General features: G+C 38.5%; 1 protein-coding gene and 2 long non-coding RNA genes across 3 annotated transcripts in view; 1 reads left to right on the forward strand and 2 right to left on the reverse strand.

Annotated features, from left to right (window-relative positions):
* The window catches only part of LOC126622418 (uncharacterized), a 148,601-nt gene that overhangs the window by 125,729 nt on the left and 694 nt on the right, over positions 1-22,178 (forward strand). The gene's annotated exons all lie outside the window — the stretch shown is intronic.
* On the reverse strand, positions 6,207-8,372 carry LOC126622423 (uncharacterized). The gene is made up of 3 exons (XR_007623446.1): positions 8,160-8,372; positions 7,778-8,033; positions 6,207-6,782 (listed from the first exon to the last, which is right to left on the reverse strand). It is a non-coding gene; the product is annotated as an uncharacterized LOC126622423 (long non-coding RNA).
* Positions 9,063-9,819, reverse strand: LOC126622422 (uncharacterized). The gene is made up of 3 exons (XR_007623445.1): positions 9,477-9,819; positions 9,299-9,384; positions 9,063-9,207 (listed from the first exon to the last, which is right to left on the reverse strand). It is a non-coding gene; the product is annotated as an uncharacterized LOC126622422 (long non-coding RNA).

Below are 22,178 nucleotides of genomic sequence, written 5' to 3' on the forward strand. Positions count from 1 at the left end.
GGATAACAGTAGTCGAAGCCCAATATCGCTTGTATTCGAATGAGATGGTACACAGTTACTTTAATTGGACTTATCATAGGGAATCACCAATTACAATCTCAACGGCCTCCGGCAATGGGAAAGTTTCTCAAGAACTTTCTACATTTGGTCGTGTTGATGATGACCAAGTAATGTACATTTTGAGTGATGTTTTTCCAAATGCTTCACTGAATATGGAAGAGACCCGATAAGTACAATAAATTGTGGAAGGAAGTTGAGCGAGAATTGTACCCTGGTTGTGAAGATTTTTCCATCCTCACAATCGTTGTAGAGTTGATGGATATGAAAGTACAATGTAATATAACCAATTGAAAGTTCAATATGATGATGGATATTCTCAAACATATGCTTCCGAAACCAAATTCATTGCCTTCAAATCATTCTAGGTCTGGAAAGATCTTGAAAGATCTCGGTTTAGGATATGACAAGATCCGTGCATGGAAGAACAATTATATATTGTTCTACCGTCAGTTTGAGAAGCTAGACAAATGTCCCAAGTAGAATAGCCTCAATATCGAACTAACAAGATCCTGAATAAGGTGTTGCATTATTTTCCCCTCACACCAAGATTACAGAGATTGTACACGTCGAACCATACTGCACGTGACATAAGGTGGCATAAGGAGGGAGGACGATGATGTGTTGCGGCATCCGACTAACAGTGATGCATGGAAAGAATTTGATAAAATTTTACCCCGATGTTGTTGCAGAGCTAAGGAATGTAAGACTAAGACTTGCTTTTTACAGTTTTAATCATTTGGAAAATATTCCACTTAGCACAGCAGTTGCCCGGTGGTCATTCCTTATAATTTTCTCCCTTACAGGTGCATGAGGAAAGAATTTACGATCATGAGTCTTTTAATACGAGGGCCAAAATCTCTGGGAAACTCCATTGATGTATATTTGCAGCCGTTGATAGATGAGTTAATAGAATTATGGACAAATGTGTGTATGAACGTATGACAAGTCGATAATGGAAATGGTTACTTTGAAAGCTGCAATAAGGTGGACAATTAATGATTTCCTTGCTTATGGTATGTTATTGGGCTGGAGTACGAAAGGGTATATGGCATGCCCAACATGCGGTGAGGACACATCGTCCTTTTGGCACGCTGGAAAGGTGCTTGGGTCATTGTAGGTGTCGTCCCTAGAATCACGAGTAGCATGAGAAGCTAGAAGCTTTTGATGGGAAAACAAAGTATCGAACCAAACCACGAGAATTAGCTGGAGATGAAATATTGGCCAAGTTGAATAAGCTCTAATTTGATGAAGGTTCGAGACCGGTGGAACAACTTAATTGGACCAAAAATAGTATTTTCTTTGACTTAGAATTTTGGTCGGAATTGAAAATCAGACACATTGCGGATCCCATGCATGCATATTGAGAAGAAGGTATGTGACAATGTGTTGGGTACGACTGTACCTATAGAGGTAAAATCGTAGGATACAATGAAGACTCATATTGGAATGAAAGAAATGGGGATAAGGCACAACTTGTGGCCTACGTTGGAAAATGATAAAAACAAGAAAAAGAACACCAATGTAACTTTCAATCTAGCTGGCAATATAGGAAGACATGTTAAAATGGACATTGGGACAGTGTTAAGTCTGAAAAGTCATGATTGTTATATCTTGCTCCAACGGCTACTCCCGATTGGTAATCGGTCTTACTTGGACAGCAAGGTTGTTGAGACGCTAACATATTTGTGTCGATTCTTCCAGCAACTATGGTGCAAAATGTTGTGCAAGTCCGACATAGTTGATATGGATGAAGATATTGTGTGCATCCTATGTCGGCTAGAGCAAATATATCCAGCGGCATTTTTCACGAGTATGGTTCACATAATGATATATCTGCCAAATGAGGCAAAGCTTGTTGGCCCGGTCCCTCGTTGGATGTATCCAATTGAGAGGTAATCTTGTCAGTACCTTAATTTGTTAATATTAATTATGAAATGCTTAATTGAAAATTTTCACTGAGTTTTTAAATATTTCAGGCTTCTTGGCGGTTACAAGCGGTTCGTCTGCAACATGGCATAACCAGAAAGATCCATTACTGAGGCAGTAATTGTACAAGAATCCCTAACATTTTGTTCGAGGTACCTACGAAATGTTGAAACTGTGTATAACAAGCGACTATGTAATTTTCACGAGGGTGAGCGGATGGAAAATTTAATTGTGTTTGCGCAACCTGCACGCCCGTTCGGCTCAAGACATTCATCTGAGCCTTTAACTGAATCTGACTCGGAGGTGGGGTGGCTCACTGGTCCATATTAAACAACTATAATGAAGTCGAGCCATTCATTGAACAACATGAAGTAACTCGTTATCCGTCAACTTGGGTTGAAATGCATAGGTAATTATTTCCTAATTGGTTTGAAGAACGTGTAAGTTTTCATTTTGCTTAAAACTGAACTTGTTTGTCTTGTGGGTTAAATTACGTATTAAATCGTGCTTGCGTTTTACTAGATGAGATAGTTAAAAGCAGTCAAGATATGCCTATGTTTGACGAATAATTATTTCAACTCGCTTGTCATCCTGTTAGAGCCGAAACGTACTATGGATGTCATGTTAATGGAGTTAAATTTTTTTATAGTTGCACGATATTTAGGTCCCAGGGGAAGATGAAAAATCTTTTGTTTGTTTGTTTGTTTGTCTTTTTTTTGTTTTTCGGTAAACTATTGAGTGCGGTTAAATTGTTATACATAAATAGTAAAAAAGTCATGTTGTTCAAGTGTCATTGATATGATACGAACCCAGACAAACCAAACAGTGTCATTGAAGCTATGTCTTTGTTATTTGTTAACAAAAACACTTGGTGGTTTGAAAGTGATCCCTACATCCTTGCGAATACGGTGAAACTAGTATTCTACTTGGATGATCCAAAGTTCAAGGGTGGTTGGAAAGTAGTCCAATTCTTAATACATAGAAACATTTGGAACTTGCCTGCTCAAGATGACGATGAGGATACCGACAACGACCAAGATGTTCACGATGAGGGTTCTTCTTCATTCACCACAAACCTTCCCAAACTACGGAGCAACCACATTGTTCAACCACCATTCCAGCTAAAAGGTGCCCCCGAAATTGAAATAGAATTATCTATTGACCTTGGACGCACACCACCAACTCAACAAAATTCTTCATTAAAAGAAAGCAGTGATGACTCAAGCAGTGAAAGCGACATTGAGAGGGACACGAAAGAAGTATATGAGTATATCGACACTGATTGAGAGTTTATCAAAGTACAATTGCTTTAATAAACTATAAGTAATTATCCTTTTAAAAAAAATACATGCTCTTATGCGACGGATCTCCGTCCTTTAAGTAACATTACCCTATATTTTACACAATGGATGGTTTGTCGGGCAACTCATTAGGGTATTTGTCGAGCATAACTTAGGGTTTAGGGATTAGAGTATTTGTCGGGCACATATTTTAAGTTTGCCCGACGGAGGCTCAGTCTTTAAGTTCATGGCCTTATTTCACATATCCAACTCCATATACGATTGTTGGACTCTGTATAATTATTTACGACAATCTAACATTCAGTATTGTTCGTATAACCTATGAGATTGTATACGTCAAAAATCACACAAAAAAATATTTCGCACGAGGTAACATGATGAAATTATTCAACGGTTACAAGTTAAATGTAATTTTCAACAGTTATTTTATCTACGAACTTTCCCATTTTCTACCAAAACACTAACCACCTCTAGAATAATACAATGAACTGGCCCGATCATGAAATAAAAATACTTACAATAGGGATTAGAACAAAATCACAGACTACACCTAATAGTGTTAAGGATGAAAACACTAGGTGTTGGAATTTATGGTTAGCCACATGCATAGATTACAACCTAATACAGGGGACGAAAGAGCATGCAAATCTAATGAAGCCATTACTAAATGATCGATATAGAGTCTTCTACTCAATGGGGACCTTATGTTCTCACTAGAATAAGGCTAGTTACTAAAAGAACGTGTTCCTCTTGAGCAGAGACTAAACATTTTATACACGTATAACCACAACCGCTTCTACCTATCACAGAAACTGCTTGGCAAAATTGCACGCCCATTTACACTCCAACGTGGGATATCCACTCACCAACATGTTTAACCTTATTGTCCTACTTTAAGGGAAAGAAGATTTATTCAAATATTAACTCTAATTGATTCCAGTTTCAACTAAACTTTTCATAATGAGATAAGTTTAGAGTCCAATAAGGTTCCAACATTCTCCCACTTGGACCTAAACTGATAATCCTTGTTTCGAGCCATGTTTCCACCAAAACCAATTCCTTAGTGATCACGTGAGTTAATAAGCGAATAACCAATTCCTCACACATCCACCATGAGTGATTCGAGACATAGAACTTCAGAAAAGACATGCACTATCATAGCACAACCACTCTGAATCACCATATCACAAAACCATTCACGTATGATGCATAAACATGTTGGCCATAAGGGAGTTTTACTTTATACTCCCACTGGATAAACCATTAGCTTATCGTTGCTTAGTTTTAACAAAGCATCTTCAGCTATCTTTCACGCTGAAATAGTTAAAACCACCTGAAGTTTATGCAAACAATGCTACAAGGGATAGTAAAATGTATAGAAACCCCAACAACCAAACAGTTGCTTATTACTAACAATTCATGTCAAAACGAACCCATAGAACCAAATCACCAAGTTTTCTCACATTTATTTGCAGAAATAGCTATAAAGTAAACAAAATCAAATTATAAGTTTACTGTCAAATAGCTGCTGAATTGAATAATTCCAGCACTCCCATCCTTGCAACATGCTCTTTAAACACAGAGACTTTGGTCCTTTATCAAACTTCAACGAGTTTGCCTAAATACTTCTACTGAAGCATCAATATTGCGATATGCAACTATGAATTTAATTGAAAGTCTTAAACAGAAACAACAAAGTGCGAACAACACTCCCACTAATTCAGCATATCAACAATGTAATGTCTAAAAGACTTTCTCAAAGCAGTAGAATTAGATAATTATTCTAACTGGTTAGCCACAAGGATTCTTTATGATGTGAAATTTACTTGACACACAAATTAAACCCTATTGTTGACAATTGTAGCAAAGATGTAAGTAGGGATCGTTCTAGACCGGGGATTAACTAGGGCTGCAAATTTATACAAATATGACTCAAAAATACCAAACTAGACTTAGAAACACTCAACTAGACTCTAAAGACTCGAAACTGACTCAAAACACTCAAAACAGCAAAACTAACTTAAAAAGACTCAAAACTGACTCTAGGAAGCTATTTGTGACGAATTTAAGACTAGTAAGACTCAAAACACTAAATTGGATAGATTTAAACACTTTTCTAACTAATCTAAGACACATAATTAAAAGGGGGATTGATTTGGACGAAATTTAACTAAACTAAACAGATTGCAAAACAAAGTAAATTAGGTGATTTGAATGGTGAAAACTTAGCCAGAGGATCCTTCTCCACATATGAAACATATGCAACATAAATCGATTTCCAGTATTGTTTCTTTAACCATGAATGACAATGCCCCAAATTAATTGTGAATACACTAATTAACTTTCAGATTTTCCTAAGTTCATTGAATTGAATGGACAACGCATCACAACCAAATTATTCTTCTCAAGTTCCCTATATGAACAACATGATAGAGATACATATCAAAGATCATTAAGTTCTATGAAAATCATAAGCATTGACAAGGCAATCGTAACTATGAACTGCATGATACTCTTCCCAAGAATTTACCTAACACAATTGTGACTAGCAATCTCCACTACTTTTAATTATAAGTTCATAACGATTAGGTGCAATTCCCTTATAATTTAGCATCAAATCCCTGCATACAAACTAAGTATGCATCTTTAATAAACACACAAGAATAGGTTCTCAATAACGCAGATAAATAAATCACATTCATGTTTTACGAAACAATAACTGAAGGTAATTAATTCATATTAAACGTATGTCCATGGCTTTGAATTCACCTTCAACTAAAACGAAATTAGTTCCACATGTTCATAATAATTGAAAAGTAAAGTAAAATAAACATGGAAACGAAACGAGGGAAGAAAGAACTCTTAGAACTCCAATGGTTATAGGTGGCTTGTGGCACAAGGTCCTCCTCCTCCAATGGAAGCCACGACAAGGCTTATTCTTCTCCAATATTGCGGCATAATGTGTTTCTGTGACATAGAATTATATGGGGGGTGGTGCTCCGAAATTGTGGCTGAAACATATATTTATAGGCTAGGGTTTGCACAATTTCTGAAGGGAAAAGGCTTAGGGTTTGCGGCACAAGGCTTGGCCCAATCCAAGGGGGGAAATAACTAGGGTTTCTAGTAGATTTTAGGGCTTCTAGAAAGGAAAGGGTGCGGCACTCTTTTAGGGCTTCTAGAAAGAGTGTTGTGGCTAATTTCTGACCTTCTAGAAGATGAGAGGCGCCACCTTTCTAGGGCTTCTAGAAAGGTTAGTGTGGCATAAGTTTAGAAGAAAGGATAGGCCTTCTAGAAGGGTATTTAGGTCCCCTTGCAGCTAATTATTCATCTTCCATGACTTGAACTAATTTCTCCATCTCTTTAGCACGTTCCTAGCTTCACTTGATCTTTAAAAATGTCAATGCTTTGTGCTCTACATGCATGCAATCCAATCCAGCCCAAAATTACTCTAAAATGCTTCAAAATGCACTTTCTTGCCAACTTTGCCAATTAGACCTACAAACACACAAAAGTAGCTTATATCACTATAATAAACACAAACCAACTATGAAAATGCAAGAAATCAAGCTAACTAAGTCGCATAAATATGCTCCTATCACTTTATTGCGCGCATCCTTTAAACAAGCTAAAAGAAATCCTTACGACATAAGCGTACATTATATGTTAATATGCAAGATATAAGGCAAAACAATATACAATTATCTCCCCATTAATCTACAACATCATAACTTGATTGTAGAACAAAAGAATATTATCATAAAATTTCCTTTTCCTTTTAACTTTCCTTAACCATGTATGATTGAAACACAAAATCATACCGAAAGTAATCAATCAGTAAGATTGAAACACAAAATCATACTGAAAGTAATCAAACAGTAAGAGCTAATGAAACCAGTAGAGATATAGGTATTAATTTTAGGTCTTATTAATATCGTACTCATTATAAAAGATCAACATGCAACCATCCAAGGTAACCATATACAAGAGACAAAAGATTGACAATGTACACATAGATCATATGCGTTTAGCATATAAATAAAAAATAAAGCCGTTTGCAAATCATTAGATGAGTCATTCATCAAACTTTATTCAAGACATGCAATCTGCTAGAAATTCTGTGCATCTGTCAAGAATATATATTCATAACAAATTCAATTTCATATCATTTTAATTTGGTGCCCATAGGAAAACCCTAGAAAGTCTAATTTTATCATCTAATATTACAAGGCAACGTCCAAACAGACATCATGATTCAAAATTGAAGACTTAAAAACTTAAAAATCAAACAGTGTGTACCTAAGTAATCTTTGGTTAACCTTCATGGGTCCAATACATTTGCATCGAAAAGTCTCATGAAGAGACAAAACATATATCATGATGCAACCAATTGCAATGCCACAAAACCACAAACTATAATGTGGCTCGTAGTGGAAATATTTGTAACTAAAAACACCTAACTTTATTCTTGGGTCATACATTACATGAGTTACCTTCATGAAAAACTTTCAACACCTTTGGGCAAGATGAAGCTTTCACAAACTATTGTGAAATAGACTCCATACTGTGCATCTTAATTGAACCAAAAAATAATGATCTACACCTTTGGGCAAGAGATCATCCCTTTGTTATAATTAAGATGCAAGTTTGATCAATGAGCTTTGACATCACCGGTCCTAATATCAACTAAAACCATTGCACTTTGCTTAGTTGATGCAAGTGTATGTGATAACTTCGATCAAATTCAACCTGAAATTAAATAATAAAAAAAGCACATAGAGTGAATGGCAGGTATACGTTATTTAGGTGCAGAAAGCAATGATATGTTTCATTATTTTGTATTCCAAGTTCACCAAATTAGGCATTTGATCATACATGCTTTCTGATGCTTCAAAGCCAGCACTTCTCATGCTGCAAAGGCCAAGCAAGTAGCATAGCATAGACTATAGACTAGATAAATAACCATCACACCTAAACACACTTCAAAACAAATTCTATTTCCAGAATGTTATGAAAAGCACAAGGCAGCTGAAATAGTGTGCAGTAACCTCACAAATAATTGTTTAAGTAAAAACTATAATAAGAACCAACTCAGCAAGCAAAAAAAAAAAAAGAGTGTTACAATTAAACAAATGGTAGAGATAAGACTCACTTTGATATTCAATTAATTTCAATTTTCAGCATGCTTGAAAATGATCACATCATATATTATCAAGTACAAAGAATAAAATATCATGTGCGATATAGTGGTTTATATCCGGGTTTTTGCTGGCTGTGGTTGTTAAGATTCATACAGATTTCCTAAGTATAAGATTTTATCAAAATTACCTACATTCATCATGATACATTTCATCATAGCATTCTAACTTCGTTTTCAAATTCAAGTGAATGCAAAAATGATTTAGTTGTATGTTATGAAGCCTAACAATCAGCTTGATGTGTTTGCACACTTGCTTACCAATTAAATCAAGCTCATATTTCATATGCACACACTACAACAAAAATAAGCACTGCGCACAATAAATTATCTGTGTCCTTTGAGGCCAAAAAGCACCAACAATTGTGCTCATAGACCAATAGCAACAGTGCAGCTACTATCTTTGTGTTTGTGCCCTCTATAGGCGTCACCATTGATTAGTGGGCACGATATGGCCATGTGTGCTCAAAGCGTTAAGCACAAATAAGGTTTTTTCTATGCCTTGTTTTGACAGCTGTGTCAGATGACATTTCAGATTCATGTTAGCACAATTTTTGTAATTGTGCCCTATCAATTAAATTAAAAATAACAAATTCGAAATACCCTACAATCTGAAACAAACATTTGAAAACGTATATTCATCATTTCATGCAGTCATCCTTCTGGTGGAGGCGCCTGTGCTCCACGCGCCATCCACAACAGTACCACACGCAGCGACAGTGCGACCTGTAGACACGTTAGGAGTTTCAGAGTCCGTACCATTTTCAACAATTCAAAAGCTAAAACAAAGCTACAAAGGTAAGTCTTCGAAATTTACCTTCTTCAAGGCCATTGGGTGGCTGATGATAGCCTAAAATCATAGCCCTCGCTGGAAATCAGGGGAATTTGTCCCCTGATTTGAATCTGCATCCAAACTTAACCAAATCAGGCATGCAGTGCATGAAAACGTCTCTAAACAACTTAAAGAACCTAACTAAGGTGTTTTCAAGACTCACCCATATTGGATTTGACGGAAAATCTCGCCGGGGAGTCAAGCCGCGAAGGTGCTTGTCATCTCATCACATCGGTTTTGATTTCCAGATAGCAAAAGGTAAAGGGGAGTCTACAATGAGGAGAGGAAGGTGACGCTGGTGGTTGCCTCGCAAGAGATCGCCAGCTCTGTCACTATCGTTGCTTATGTGCTTCTCTGTGTCAAGGAAGAAGCCCAGAGGGAGAGACAAAAACATTGTGAGAGAGGGAGGGTGGCAGTGTAGTGTTTGGGTGGTGACAAGGTTCGTCAGAGTGGCTAGTTAGATAGAGATGGATGCTACGGTTTTTTGTGCAATGAGCACAGAGATGACGAGGGAGATGATAGAAAAGTGTGAAGAAGTAGAAAGAGAAAGTTAGTAAGAGAGAGGATTGCGTGAAAGAGGGAGATGAAAGAGTGATGGAGTGCAGAGAGGAGTAGAAGCACAGGGAAGGGTGAACACCCATGTGGGTGGGTCCCACGGGACACAAAAACCCATCAGAAAATTAATAAAATAATTATATACATAACCAAGAGGGAGATGGAAGACTGTTGGATTAATACTCAACAAATAATTATATATACATAACCAGTGGGAAGGGTGAAGACCCACGTGGGTGGGTCCCTACTGCATCTACTTGCCAAGATAGAAAACAATGAAAGAGCACAAAAATCGATCATAAAATTAATAAAATAATAATTTAATACTCAATATATATTTATATATATACACACACACACATATAACTAGGTGGGAAGGGTGAAGATGGGTCCCTGCTGCATCTACTTGCCGAGAAAGTACAATGGGAGAAGCCTTTGGCTTCTAGAATGCTCCCTCCCAAAATTACTTGCCTTCTAACTTTAAAAATTCGTAACTTACTCGTTCTAACTCCGAATTCACATCCGTTTGTGACCACGTGTTCATTACGATAAGGATTATTTAAATAAAATATTTATCACCACTGATAATTCAAGTTCATTGCAACTAGATAATTTCACAAATTGTGAATAGGAAAAAATAGTTGTGAATAGGAAAAAGTAAATGTAAAGGACACAAAAGCATAATTTTTTATTTAAATATATTAAAATAGAGGGCACAAAAGCTTTTATTGTGTCTATGTAAATTAATAAAAAAAAATTCCATCTCTGACATGCAAGCTAGACACAAAGTTTTGTGTTCAAATTTTAGTAGGCACAAATACCCGACACAAACTAATGTGCTTTTATGTTAGAGGGCACATTTGAGGTATTTTGGTGCTCAATGGAATTTAGAAAGCACAAATATATATTTGTGCTCAATGAAAATGAGAAGGGCACAAATCAATTGTGTTCTTAGCCCATTTTTCTTGTAGTGATAATAAAATTATATTGCTTTACCACATCACTGCTAGACTGAGATTCAGAATATATGTATACAATCACCGGTAGACATATTAAAATAAGACAACAAAAACTTACTAAGCTATAATTGCACTACACCAATGGCTATGTGCCAATACATATTTTGATATCAATATGTATTAAGTGCAGTCAAGAAGACATTACCTGTATGCAAAGCGTGCAACATCAAACAACATAGATTTATGTTACACCTTTGGGCAAGAAACATAAACTGTCAAATATGTGTTATGCATCCTTATTTGTATAGCTATTTGACAAACTTCACATTCCAACTTGAATCACATCTTTGGATAAGAGACTAAAGTTGCCTTACGGAATCATGAAATACTATACGCTGAGTCACAGTTTGAACCAATCATTATTTCTTTCTTTGGAAAGATTAGTCTCATGTAATAAACTGTTACTCACAATTTTAAGTAAAAATAACTTCCCAATAATTCTCACTTTGGTGTAAAATTATATAAATATTTGTTCAAGAATACTTTATCATGGTTGTTGCTCCTCCAAAAGCCGTTAGTTTCAATAACCTCTGAGATGAGTTATCTTTATCCCCATGCCTTTCAACCTGTGTCTGAAAAACTTTATACACATGAACCATTAATAATGACGACCATAAACCATAACTAAATTTTTTGTCAAATAAAATTCCTAATAATCCCACGTTGGTGAAGATTATTTTATTTGGTGTCTTTAACAAAATTAATCTTAAGAAGCCAGAAGATGTTAGCAATATAACAAAACATATATTAATGGTTCATGTTTAACCTTTACGTTTATCATCAACATCCTTTTATCTACAAATACAGAGGAAGCAAATGATATTAGCCATAGCAATGGAATGCCAGGATCTATCAGTTGAATAATATAATGATAAATAATTAGATAAGCATCAACCTTCACAGAGCATCCCTCTCCATTTTGAGCAACAATGCCAGAGATAGCTTTGGCGGGGAGAGAGAGGGACCCACCGTTGCTCTTCAGAGGTGTGTCAGAATCACTGACGACAAGCACTGATACAATCCCAGCAGACCTTGCTCTCGCACAATCTCTGAGGCGACCTAAAACGGTCGTTGGCACGCCAACTACTGTGCAACGGAAACCACGTCTTTGTTACGTCTACCGGAAACGTCATCGTCTCTGCCACAATGGCTGAGAACGACGCCATTAAGATCTTAAAGTTGTGCCATGGCTGAGGTTCAACAAAATCCCTCAATTTTTTCCAGGACCTCTCTTTCTCTTGTCGTGTATCAACTCTCCTCTCTTGTGGACGCTTGCCCCCTTTCGTTTCTTGGGAGAGCCGGATGCTCTCACCTCTCTCACTCTGCTTTGCTCTATTCTTATTCAACCAAAAGCAACAACCTTTATTTCTTTTCCCTTAAATTAAGGCACGAAAAGGCCTATGCCTTTCATTCTTCTTTGCCTTTTCACATTAGCCTTAATTCTGTACCTGATAAAAACTTCAAGAAGCAAGCAAAAGCAATAATCTAATTTATACGTTGCCAGTAATCATCAAAAGAATCTATGAAGAGCTAGCCGACGCTCTGATACCAATTGTTGGAATTTATGGCTAGCCACATGCATAGATTACAACCTAATACAGGGGATGAAAGAGCACGCAAATCTGATGAAGCCATTACTGAATGATCGAGGAAGAGTCTTCTACTCAATGGAGACCTTATGTTCTCACTAGAATAGGGCTAGTTACTAAAAGAACGTGTTCCTCTTGAGCAGGGACTAAACCATTTTATAGACATATAACCACAATCGTTTCCACCTATCACAGAAACTGCTTGGCAAAACTGCACGCCCATTTACACTCCAACGTGGGATATCCACTCACCAACATGTTTAACCTTATTGTCCTACTTTAAGGGAAAGAAGAGTTATTCAAATATTAACTCTAACTGATTCTAGTTTCAGCTAAACTCAAAACCCTAATGAGATACGTTTAGAGTCCAATAAGGTTCCAACACTAGGTGTTGGTTAAATCACTTGCATTGTGGGGAGTCAAACTCCACAAACACTTTTTTGATGATCCAACTGTCAAACTTGTTCGAACATTATATGAGGTCAGTATACTTCAAAAATCATGAAAAATACACTTGTATGGACTAGGGATCGGGTGAAAATGTTGGACGTTTACAAACTTAGCATCATGATCGAACAGCTATATTACTCATGTTTTCAGTTAATTCCAAATTATGCTATTTGAGGGTTGACAAACATGTCCATTACCTCTGATCTTGAAAATTGATTATCAGTTAACGGTTATATTAAATATAAATATTGGATATTTTCGTTTAATTTTTTTACCCGGCGGAACGTCTTATCGTCGGGCAAACATTATATTGTTCGTCGGGTAAACATTTAAAAACTCCCCCAATTTTTTTCTCAGGAAAATTAGACATCCCTACAAATTTTCAATTTACCTGACGACAGCCGAAATATTCTGTTGGCTACGATCTTTTTCCCACTTTTTTTTTTTTTTGTTTTTTTCCTGACAAACGTTCCAGTTGGTCGCTTTTAATATCATCACATAACCGACGGACTTCCGTCAGGTAAGCTGAACCGCCTAAACACATGTTTAAAACACTTATATTTAACCAACGAACTTCCGTCGGGTAAAGCCGTCAATCCCCTATAGTAAAGCGAGAGTCCTCCATTTTTGTCATTCATTGAAGTTAACTCTCACCGAGACTTCCCATTTCTCTCAGTCTCTCTCCATCTCTCTGAAAGGTGTATCAAATTTATTTTTACTTGTTATCAAATATTGTTGTTGTTGTCTTACTTGTTATATAAGTTGCATTTCCATATGTTAGATTCGTTCGTTAATTTTTTATTTTTTTATTTTCGAATTTCAATTGTTAGATATGTTTCGAATTTCAATTGTTAGTCTTACTCCGGTGACCTATCCAGTTTATCCGTGGTGGAGCCTCCAAAGAAGAGAAGGTCCGGAACATAAACCGTGTAGTCTTTAGCAAGAGATAGCACTTGAAATTGCCATGTTGTGATGCCATCCAATGCAAACCCATGGATGAATAACACGGCTGGCTTGGATTTCTGGTTTTCAGTAATTTTTTTTGGGTACCCAGAATTACATGATAATTCCCGGCTCGATTTCCACTGTCTGGGGTCTCATCCCTACTAGCTTCAGAACCCCATGCAGAATAAACTTGCAGACTGCAAAAATGTCGGTAACCCGGCATTTAATAAAAAGAAACTAATGAAAATAATTTCAAATTTTTTAATTTTAATTGAAGGTAACCTAATAACTTTATTTAATAGTTAGGATAAAACTCAAAATTGAACAACCCAAAAAAATTAGCACAACTACCAATAGATCTGGCATTGGTGTCTTGTTTTCCGTGTTATTGTTGTTTTCGTGACATACTTGATATCTTAACAGGTCGTGCAGTGTAACACTTGTTAAAGTAAACGGGTAATATGATCTGACCCGAAATTGATCCGTTAATATTATCAGGTAATATGACCCGACCCAAAATTGACCTTTTAATATTATAAAGTAACATGACCAGACCCAAATTTGCCTATAGTATACCATAAAAATAAATAAATAAATAAAACTTAAATTTTTTAAATCTGTATAGAATAATATTACAATTATACATATTTAATATACAATATATACATATATAAATTTTCTTAGCACTTTAAAAAATTTAAAATCATCAAAATAACTTTTTTTTAACTTGTCGAAACGGGTTATCCGCATATCACCTTCGTGCAAACCTATTAAGGACCTGTTAATAACGGGTCATTATCGTGTCACCTGATAACGACCCGATTAGTCATCATGTTGACTCGAAGCCCACTATGTTTGTGTCGTTTAAGTGTCATGTAAGAAATTGTCAGGTCTAACTACCATTATTTTCTCTTTCCTTCCTCCCTTTTCCACCTGCTCCCACTCTCTCTTTCTTTTCCTAATTCCTCCCGTCCACCTTTCTCTATCCCATCTCTTCTCATCTACCCTGCCTAGCTTCTTCTTATCTCTCTCTCTTTCTCTCTCTCTCTCTCTCTCTCTCTCTCTCTCTCTCTCTCTCTCTCTCTCTCTCTCTCTCTCTCTCTCTCTCTCTCTCTCTCTCTTCTTTCTCCTCCATCCACTTCTATTCTCTCTCCCCTCTCTCCTATTCCACCTAGCCGACCACCCCTATTTTCGAAACTATTTGATTATTTAATTGTCACAGTGAAATTTCAATGTTTTTTAGAACATATTTTTCATGGATTTCTTTGAACTCAATTAGATGCATCAAATATTTTCAATTTGGCTAATACTTTGTAAGAATGATGTATGAGGTACAATTTGAAAAAATGGATGGTTCAGATTGACACACCCCGACCCATAATGTCCACTAGGACTCCGAATCGAGTTGTGCTGGCCAACACCTGGAAGGTGACGAAGTCATAAAGTGTCGTGATGTGAAAAATGTGAATAAATTTAAAACTAAAAGTGCCTAAATACAAGAGTGCGCTGTGAGCAGGAATGAACCCATTTCACACGTGATGTCAGAGCACAAGTAAAATACAGTAAGATAGAATAATTATTATGCCTTCAAAGGTAGCCACCTATACTGAGATTTGCCAAAAATCCTCGTCGATAAGATAGTTCAGTTGCTAAAACCTGGAGGGGCGAAAAACAAGGGTGAGTGGGCCTGAAAATAAAGTTTTCTAAAAACCTTCCTGAAAACATTGTAACCCATCATCGTAAAACAAGTATAGTTTCCAAAAAATCATACCACATATTACTATGAAATCAAATGCATGTCAACAGTAATCCAGAAATATGCCACAACAAAATATCTCAATGGCAATATGAATATAATCATAAGCTCAACAATATATACTAGCATGCAAGTTGGAGTTACCTAATGTGAGTTGTAATACTGCACTTATTGCTCATCAGTCTATGCTAACACACGAGTCAGAGTCACCTAATTTGACATGTATGACATGCTAGGTGTAATAATAAATGCTCTAGTGCTACGATCATGTGAAGCTTGCGCTCTGCGCAGACACCTATGAGTCGGAATTGCCTATTACAATCTGTACAACAGGCTAACACTTACTTGGATCCAAGGCGAGCATGCGGTGTTGGGAGGTGAACATGCACGTGAAGGCTAGCCTAGCCTCGGCTGAGCACTCACCTGAGGTATTGCCTTGATGAGCACTACATGAATACATGCATGCCATAATGATGCAATAATTCCAATCAGCATAATAAACTTACTTGAACTTAGATGCGCATCTCGTAGGATCATCTTGGTATTTCATAATAGTGCAACATTTCTCATAACATAATTTAATCATGGCATGAAGTGCATAAATCAATTCAAAAGCATTTGTGGAAACTATGAATCATATATGTGTGTGTGTGTCTATATATATACACACTATAAAAAGGAAAAGACCCACTCAACTGAGGTCCGCGCAACAACTCCTTAGCACGAACATCAAGACATCACGAATGATAGGCGCCTAGAACAATTATCAAATTATGTATCAGAATTCTTATCGATAGAATATGTAACTTACATAAAACACATCCCTAATGACATTCTAAAATGATTTGAAACCCATTGACCAAAAGTCAAAGGTCGACGGTAAGGTCCATAACCCTACGTAACTTGATCTGGAAGATTCACAACTCGAATTTCTAATCCGTAACACCCTAAGAGTTTCAATAAGCCTCTAGAACAACATCCTAAAGTTTCGGAATGATCCAACGGTTGGATCTCCCCCAATTGCAAATTCAAGTGGAGGTCAACACTTTATTTTATGAAATGACAAATCCAATTTGGGAAGATCCGTACATCGGATTCCTGATATGTAAGTTCCTATGGCCCTCAAATATTATGTACTATAACGTATTAAAGTTTAGTTACGATCCAACGATCGGATCGTCGATTGCTAAAATAACCATGTGGCGACCCTTAACGGAAATATAATCAAATAACAGAATTTCGTCAATCGGATGTCTAATATGGAATTAGGGCATCCAAATTAAACTACGATGGGCAGGTCAGGTTTCAACCCACGCATCGCCACCACGCGATGGTTTCCAACGACCGAAAACCCACATTTTCGACTAACTCCAAATTCTACCAAAATTGACAGGAAGATAAAGCTCAATAGGCGGAACAATTTTTATACCTTCCAAGAAGTCCAAAAATGGACGGAAAATGGTCAATTTCGTCGATAATGCTGGCAGGTGCGTAAAGTGGTCCACTAAGGTCAAGGTTGGTCGGGATTTACTCTTGAGATGATGGGCTACAAAACCCAAGTGGTGGTGTTGGCCATCGCTTTGCCGATTCATCGAAAAAATGAAAAGGGTGGCCGGAGCACCATTGGTTTTCATAGAGTTTTGTGGCCTTGCCCACCCACGTACAGAGGTTAATCAAGGTGGTTCTTGGTTGGATTTTGTAGAGGGAAGTGAGAGCTTCAAGAGGGTGGTGGTGCTGTCGAAAAATTCCACCGGAGTTAGCTGGAATCGACGACGAAAAATGGGAGGTCACGAGGATGGGTAGACGGGAAAGGGAAGGCTGGGAGCTTCTCTCTCTTCCCCCTATTGGCCATCTCTCACCCCTCCATTGCTGATTGGTCCTCCCTTTCTTTAACTGATTGGTTCCTTATTCTCTTGCCTAAATCTGATTGGTTTCTTTCCCACAAGATGGGAGTTCAATTTATTTATAACTAAACTTTAAATAATCAATTTCAAACGTCCGTAACTATACCGTTATAATCCGGATTCGCGAACGGCTTTCGCCTATGCGCTCGTAGTGACGAGTACTACGAGGATACGCTAAAAGAATAAGTCTTACGTCTCTCTAACCGATGGTCAACGAAAGTCAAAATCTTTGCCTCTAGGGGCATTTTTCGTAAAATCACTATTTTAAAATTTATAAAATTGTAAAGGTAGGTATGGGTTGTTACTACTCACCTTAAAAAAATTTCGTCCCCGAAATTTGAAATCACTTGTTAATCAAGAGTAGTGAAAAGATCGTAGAAAAACTGTTATGTAAAGAAGATATAAAGTTAGAGCGGTTGCATAAAAAAGAATGTCATTTCGTCGCGATCGGAGTGCAATGATTCCTCTTTCATGCCCCTAAACTCGCACTTTCCTTCTCCTTTAACACAACAACAACAACAACAAAGCCTTTTCCCACTAAGTGGGGTCGGCTATATGAATCCTAGAACGCCATTGCGCTCGGTTTTGTGTCATGTCCTCCGTTAGATCCAAGTACTCTAAGTCTTTTCTTAGAGTCTCTTCCAAAGTTGTCCTAGGTCTTCCTCTACCCCTTCGGCCCTGAACCTCTGTCCCGTAGTCACATCTTCGAACCGGAGCGTCAGTCGGCCTTCTTTGCACATGTTCAAAATCACCGGAGCCGATTTTCTCTCATATTTCCTACAATTTCGGCTACTCCTACTTTACCTCGGATATCCTCATTCCCAATCTTATCCTTTCTCGTGTGCCCACACATCCCACGAAGCATCCTCATCTCCGCTACACCCATTTTGTGTACGTGTTGATGCTTCACCACCCAACATTCTGTGCCATACAACATCGCTAGCCTTATTGCCGTCCTATAAAATTTTCCCTTGAGCTTCGGTGGCCTACGACGGTCACACAACACGCCGGATGCACTCTTTCCATCCAGCTCGTATTCTATGGTTGAGATCTCCATCTAATTCTCCGTTCTCTTGCAAGATAGATCCTAGGTAGCGAAAACGATTGCTTTTTGTGATCTTCGCTAGATTGCTCCGGTCATTAGTGTGGATAAGTATATAAATGGATAGAGATAGGAAAGCAAACACAAGATGTACGTGGTTCACCCAGATTGGCTACGTCCACGGAATAGAAGAGTTCTCATTAATTGTGAAGGGTTTACACAAGTACATAGGTTCAAGCTCTCATTTAGTGAGTACAAGTGAATGATTTAGTACAAATGACATTAGGAAATATTGTGGGAGAATGATCTCGTAGTCACGAAACTTCTAAGTATCGGAGTGTGGTGTCGTCTTGACTTGCCTTATCTGTCTCATAGGTAGATGTGGCATCTTCTCTGGAAGTACTCTTCCTCCATCCAGGGGTGGTATCTTTAACTGGTGGAGATGCACAAGGTAATGTATCAATTTCACTTGAAGCTTACTTGTAGTTTCAGGCTTGGTCAAGCGCGATACAAACCATGTAGTAGGAGTCCCCCAAGTCGCCGAGCTAGGGGGTCTGCTGAAAGAGGTGACAGACAAGGTAAGCAATCAGAGCTCCGACTGATTGTTCACCTTCTCCCCATCTTGCAGCAGCATGAAGGATAAAGAGAAGAAAAATGAGAAGAGATGATATGAGATACTTTTGCTTTTGAAGAAGTAACTTTCCACAGGCTTATTCTTGAACTGAGCTGGAGGGTTTTCTGGTTTCCTCCAGAGTATAAGGCCGACTGAAGAATTTGAGGGTCAAAACAAGTCCATCAAATCTAGAGTACGTTCCACCCTGCTGATATGGGATACTTTTGCTTTTGACAGAGTAATGAATGTATCGGCACGTGTGCTGTTACGCTTGTCTCCACATGCTTCCTTGTATCCTTCGCACTTGCCCTATCTGTTCCTCAAGCAGATGCGGAATCTTCCCTGGAAACATAAGATGTTGAAGATGAGTACTCGAGAGCAATCCCAGGTAAGTAATCAGGTAAGGGGTTCCAGGCAGTCAGTTCCTGGCTGGAAGCTTGATTCCAAGTGCTGACTGATTGCTCTCTTTCTCCTTGTCTTGCAGGTAAAAACAAGGCCAAAAGAAAAGACAGGGAAAAAGCATGATATGGGATACTCTTGCTTTTAACCCTGATGATATGAGATATTCTTGCTCTAGTATAGCTTGTTTGCAGAGGTATTATCGGGGGGAAAGAAAGCTGAATATTTCGAAAGGCTTCGTTGGGAGTGCCCTCTCAGATATGATGAAGGGTTGAGCATTTTTGCAGGTCTGCCTGTCCGTTGGGGATGGAGGTCGACATATATAGGAGTCTCCCTAACAACAAGTAGTAATGCTATTCCTTTACCCTGCTTGGTCATAGCACAGTAGTGGGAGCTGCCAGTTTCACATGTTTTAACTCTGTCAGAGCACTTTGAAAAAGTGGTCTGTGGTATCTGGCTCTCGAGATTCGGAGAACGATGCCTCTTCGATTTTTGAGAAAGCAATCATGCTGGGGGTATGACTCTCGAGATTCGGAGAGCAGTGTCTCTTCGATTTTTGAGGAAGTAATCATGTTGGGAGTCTGGCTCTCGAGATTCGGAGGGCGGTGCCTCTTCGATTTTGGAGCAAGCAATCTTGTTGGGAGTGTTGTCTCGAATGTGAGTAAAGGTTAGGCATGTTTGCTAGTCTACCTTGCCACGAAGCACAAAGGTTGACACACAGGGACTTTCCAATTATCCAGCAATGGTACTGTTCCTTTACCCTCTCTTCGATTTTGAGAAAGTAGTCATGTTGGGAGTCTGGCTCTCGAGATTCGGAGGACGGTGCCTCTTCGATTTTGGAGCAAGCAATCTTATTGGGAGTGTTTTCTCGAATGTGAGTAAAGGTTGGGCATGTTTGCTAGTCTACCTTGCCACGAAGCACAGAGGTTGACACACAGGGACTTTCCAATTATCCAGCAGTGGTACTGTTCCTTTACAGTTGTGGGTAATAATATGGTAGCTAGACCTTCAAAATTTATGTGTCTAAACTTTTGTTAGTGCTGTTTCTTTGCTATTCTTTTACCTTTCTTGGTCAGAGCGATGTAGTGGGAGCTGCAAGCTTCACGTGCTCAACTTTGGCAGAGAACTTTGGCAAAGTTATTTGTGGTACCCATGAGCTATTGTTGCGTGTGGGAAGTGGGTGATTGAACAGTAAGATTCATGTGCTTTCTACTTCACCAGAAGTCTTTGACAGAATGCCCATAATTTCTGCAAAGCTGAGTGTGCGTGTGACAGGTGCTGACAAGGCTAGAAAAGTAGGTGCCTCTTCGATTTCTGAGATCGGCCCTCGTGGTCTCTGAGCAGCCCAGCTTTTGAGAAAGCGAGCGCCTCTTCGATTGATTCGGAGAACGATGCCTCATCGATTTTTGAGAAAGCAATCATGCTGGGGGTCTGGCTCTCGAGATTCGGGGAGCAGTGTCTCTTCGATTTTTGAGAAAGTAATCATGTTGGGAGTCTGGCTCTCGAGATTCGGAGGGCGGTGCCTCTTCGATTTTGGAGTAAGCAATCTTGTTGGGAGTGTTTTCTCGAATGTGAGTAAAGGTTGGGCATGTTTGCTAGTCTACCTTGCCACGAAGCACAGAGGTTGACACACAAGGACTTTCCAATTATCCAGCAATGGTACTGTTCCTTTACCCTCTCTTCGATTTTTAAGAAAGTAGTCATGTTGGGAGTCTGGCTCTCGAGATTCGGAGGACGGTGCCTCTTCGATTTTGGAGCAAGCAATCTTATTGGGAGTGTTTTCTCGAATGTGAGTAAAGGTTGGGCATGTTTGCTAGTCTACCTTGCCACGAAGCACAGAGGTTGACACACAGGGACTTTCCAATTATCCAGCAGTGGTACTGTTCCTTTACCCTTGTGGGTAATAATATGGTAGCTAGACCTTCAAAATTTATGGGTCTAAACTTTGTTAGTGCTGTTTCTTTGCTATTCTTTTACCCTTCTTGGTCAGAGCGATGTAGTGGGAGCTGCAAGCTTCACGTGCTCAACTTTGGCAGAGAACTTTGGCAAAGTTATCTGTGGTACCCATGAGCTATTGTTGCGTGTGGGAAGTGGGTGATTGAACAGTAAGATTCATGTGTTTTCTACTTCCCCAGAAGTCTTTGACAGAATGCCCATAATTTCCGCAAAACTGAGTGTGCGTGTGACAGGTGCTGACAAGGCTGGAAAAGGCTGGAAAAGTAGGTGCCTCTTCGATTTCTGAGATCGGCCCTCGTGGTCTCTGGGGAGCCCAGCTTTTGAGAAAGCGAGCGCCTCTTCGATTTTTGAGATCGGCCTTCGTGGTCTTTGAGCAGCCCAACTTTTGAGAAAGCAAACACCTCTTCGATTTCTGAGATCAACCCTCGTGATCTCTAAGCAGCCCAGCTTTTGAGAAAGCAAACGCCTCTTCGATTTCTGAGCAGGCGCCTCTTCGATTTCTGAAGCTTCGTCGAGTGCAGATTTTTATAGGGGCTGGCATTAAGTTCCAAAGCACACTTGAATCTCCACCAGTAGAAGCTTCATTCTTGCACTTCTAAGATCTTGATTTGTCCGACCTCTTCTCTCTTCAACACCT

This window comes from Malus sylvestris, chromosome 5 (assembly GCF_916048215.2).
Source record: "Malus sylvestris chromosome 5, drMalSylv7.2, whole genome shotgun sequence".
Classification (NCBI taxonomy): Eukaryota; Viridiplantae; Streptophyta; class Magnoliopsida; order Rosales; family Rosaceae; genus Malus; species Malus sylvestris.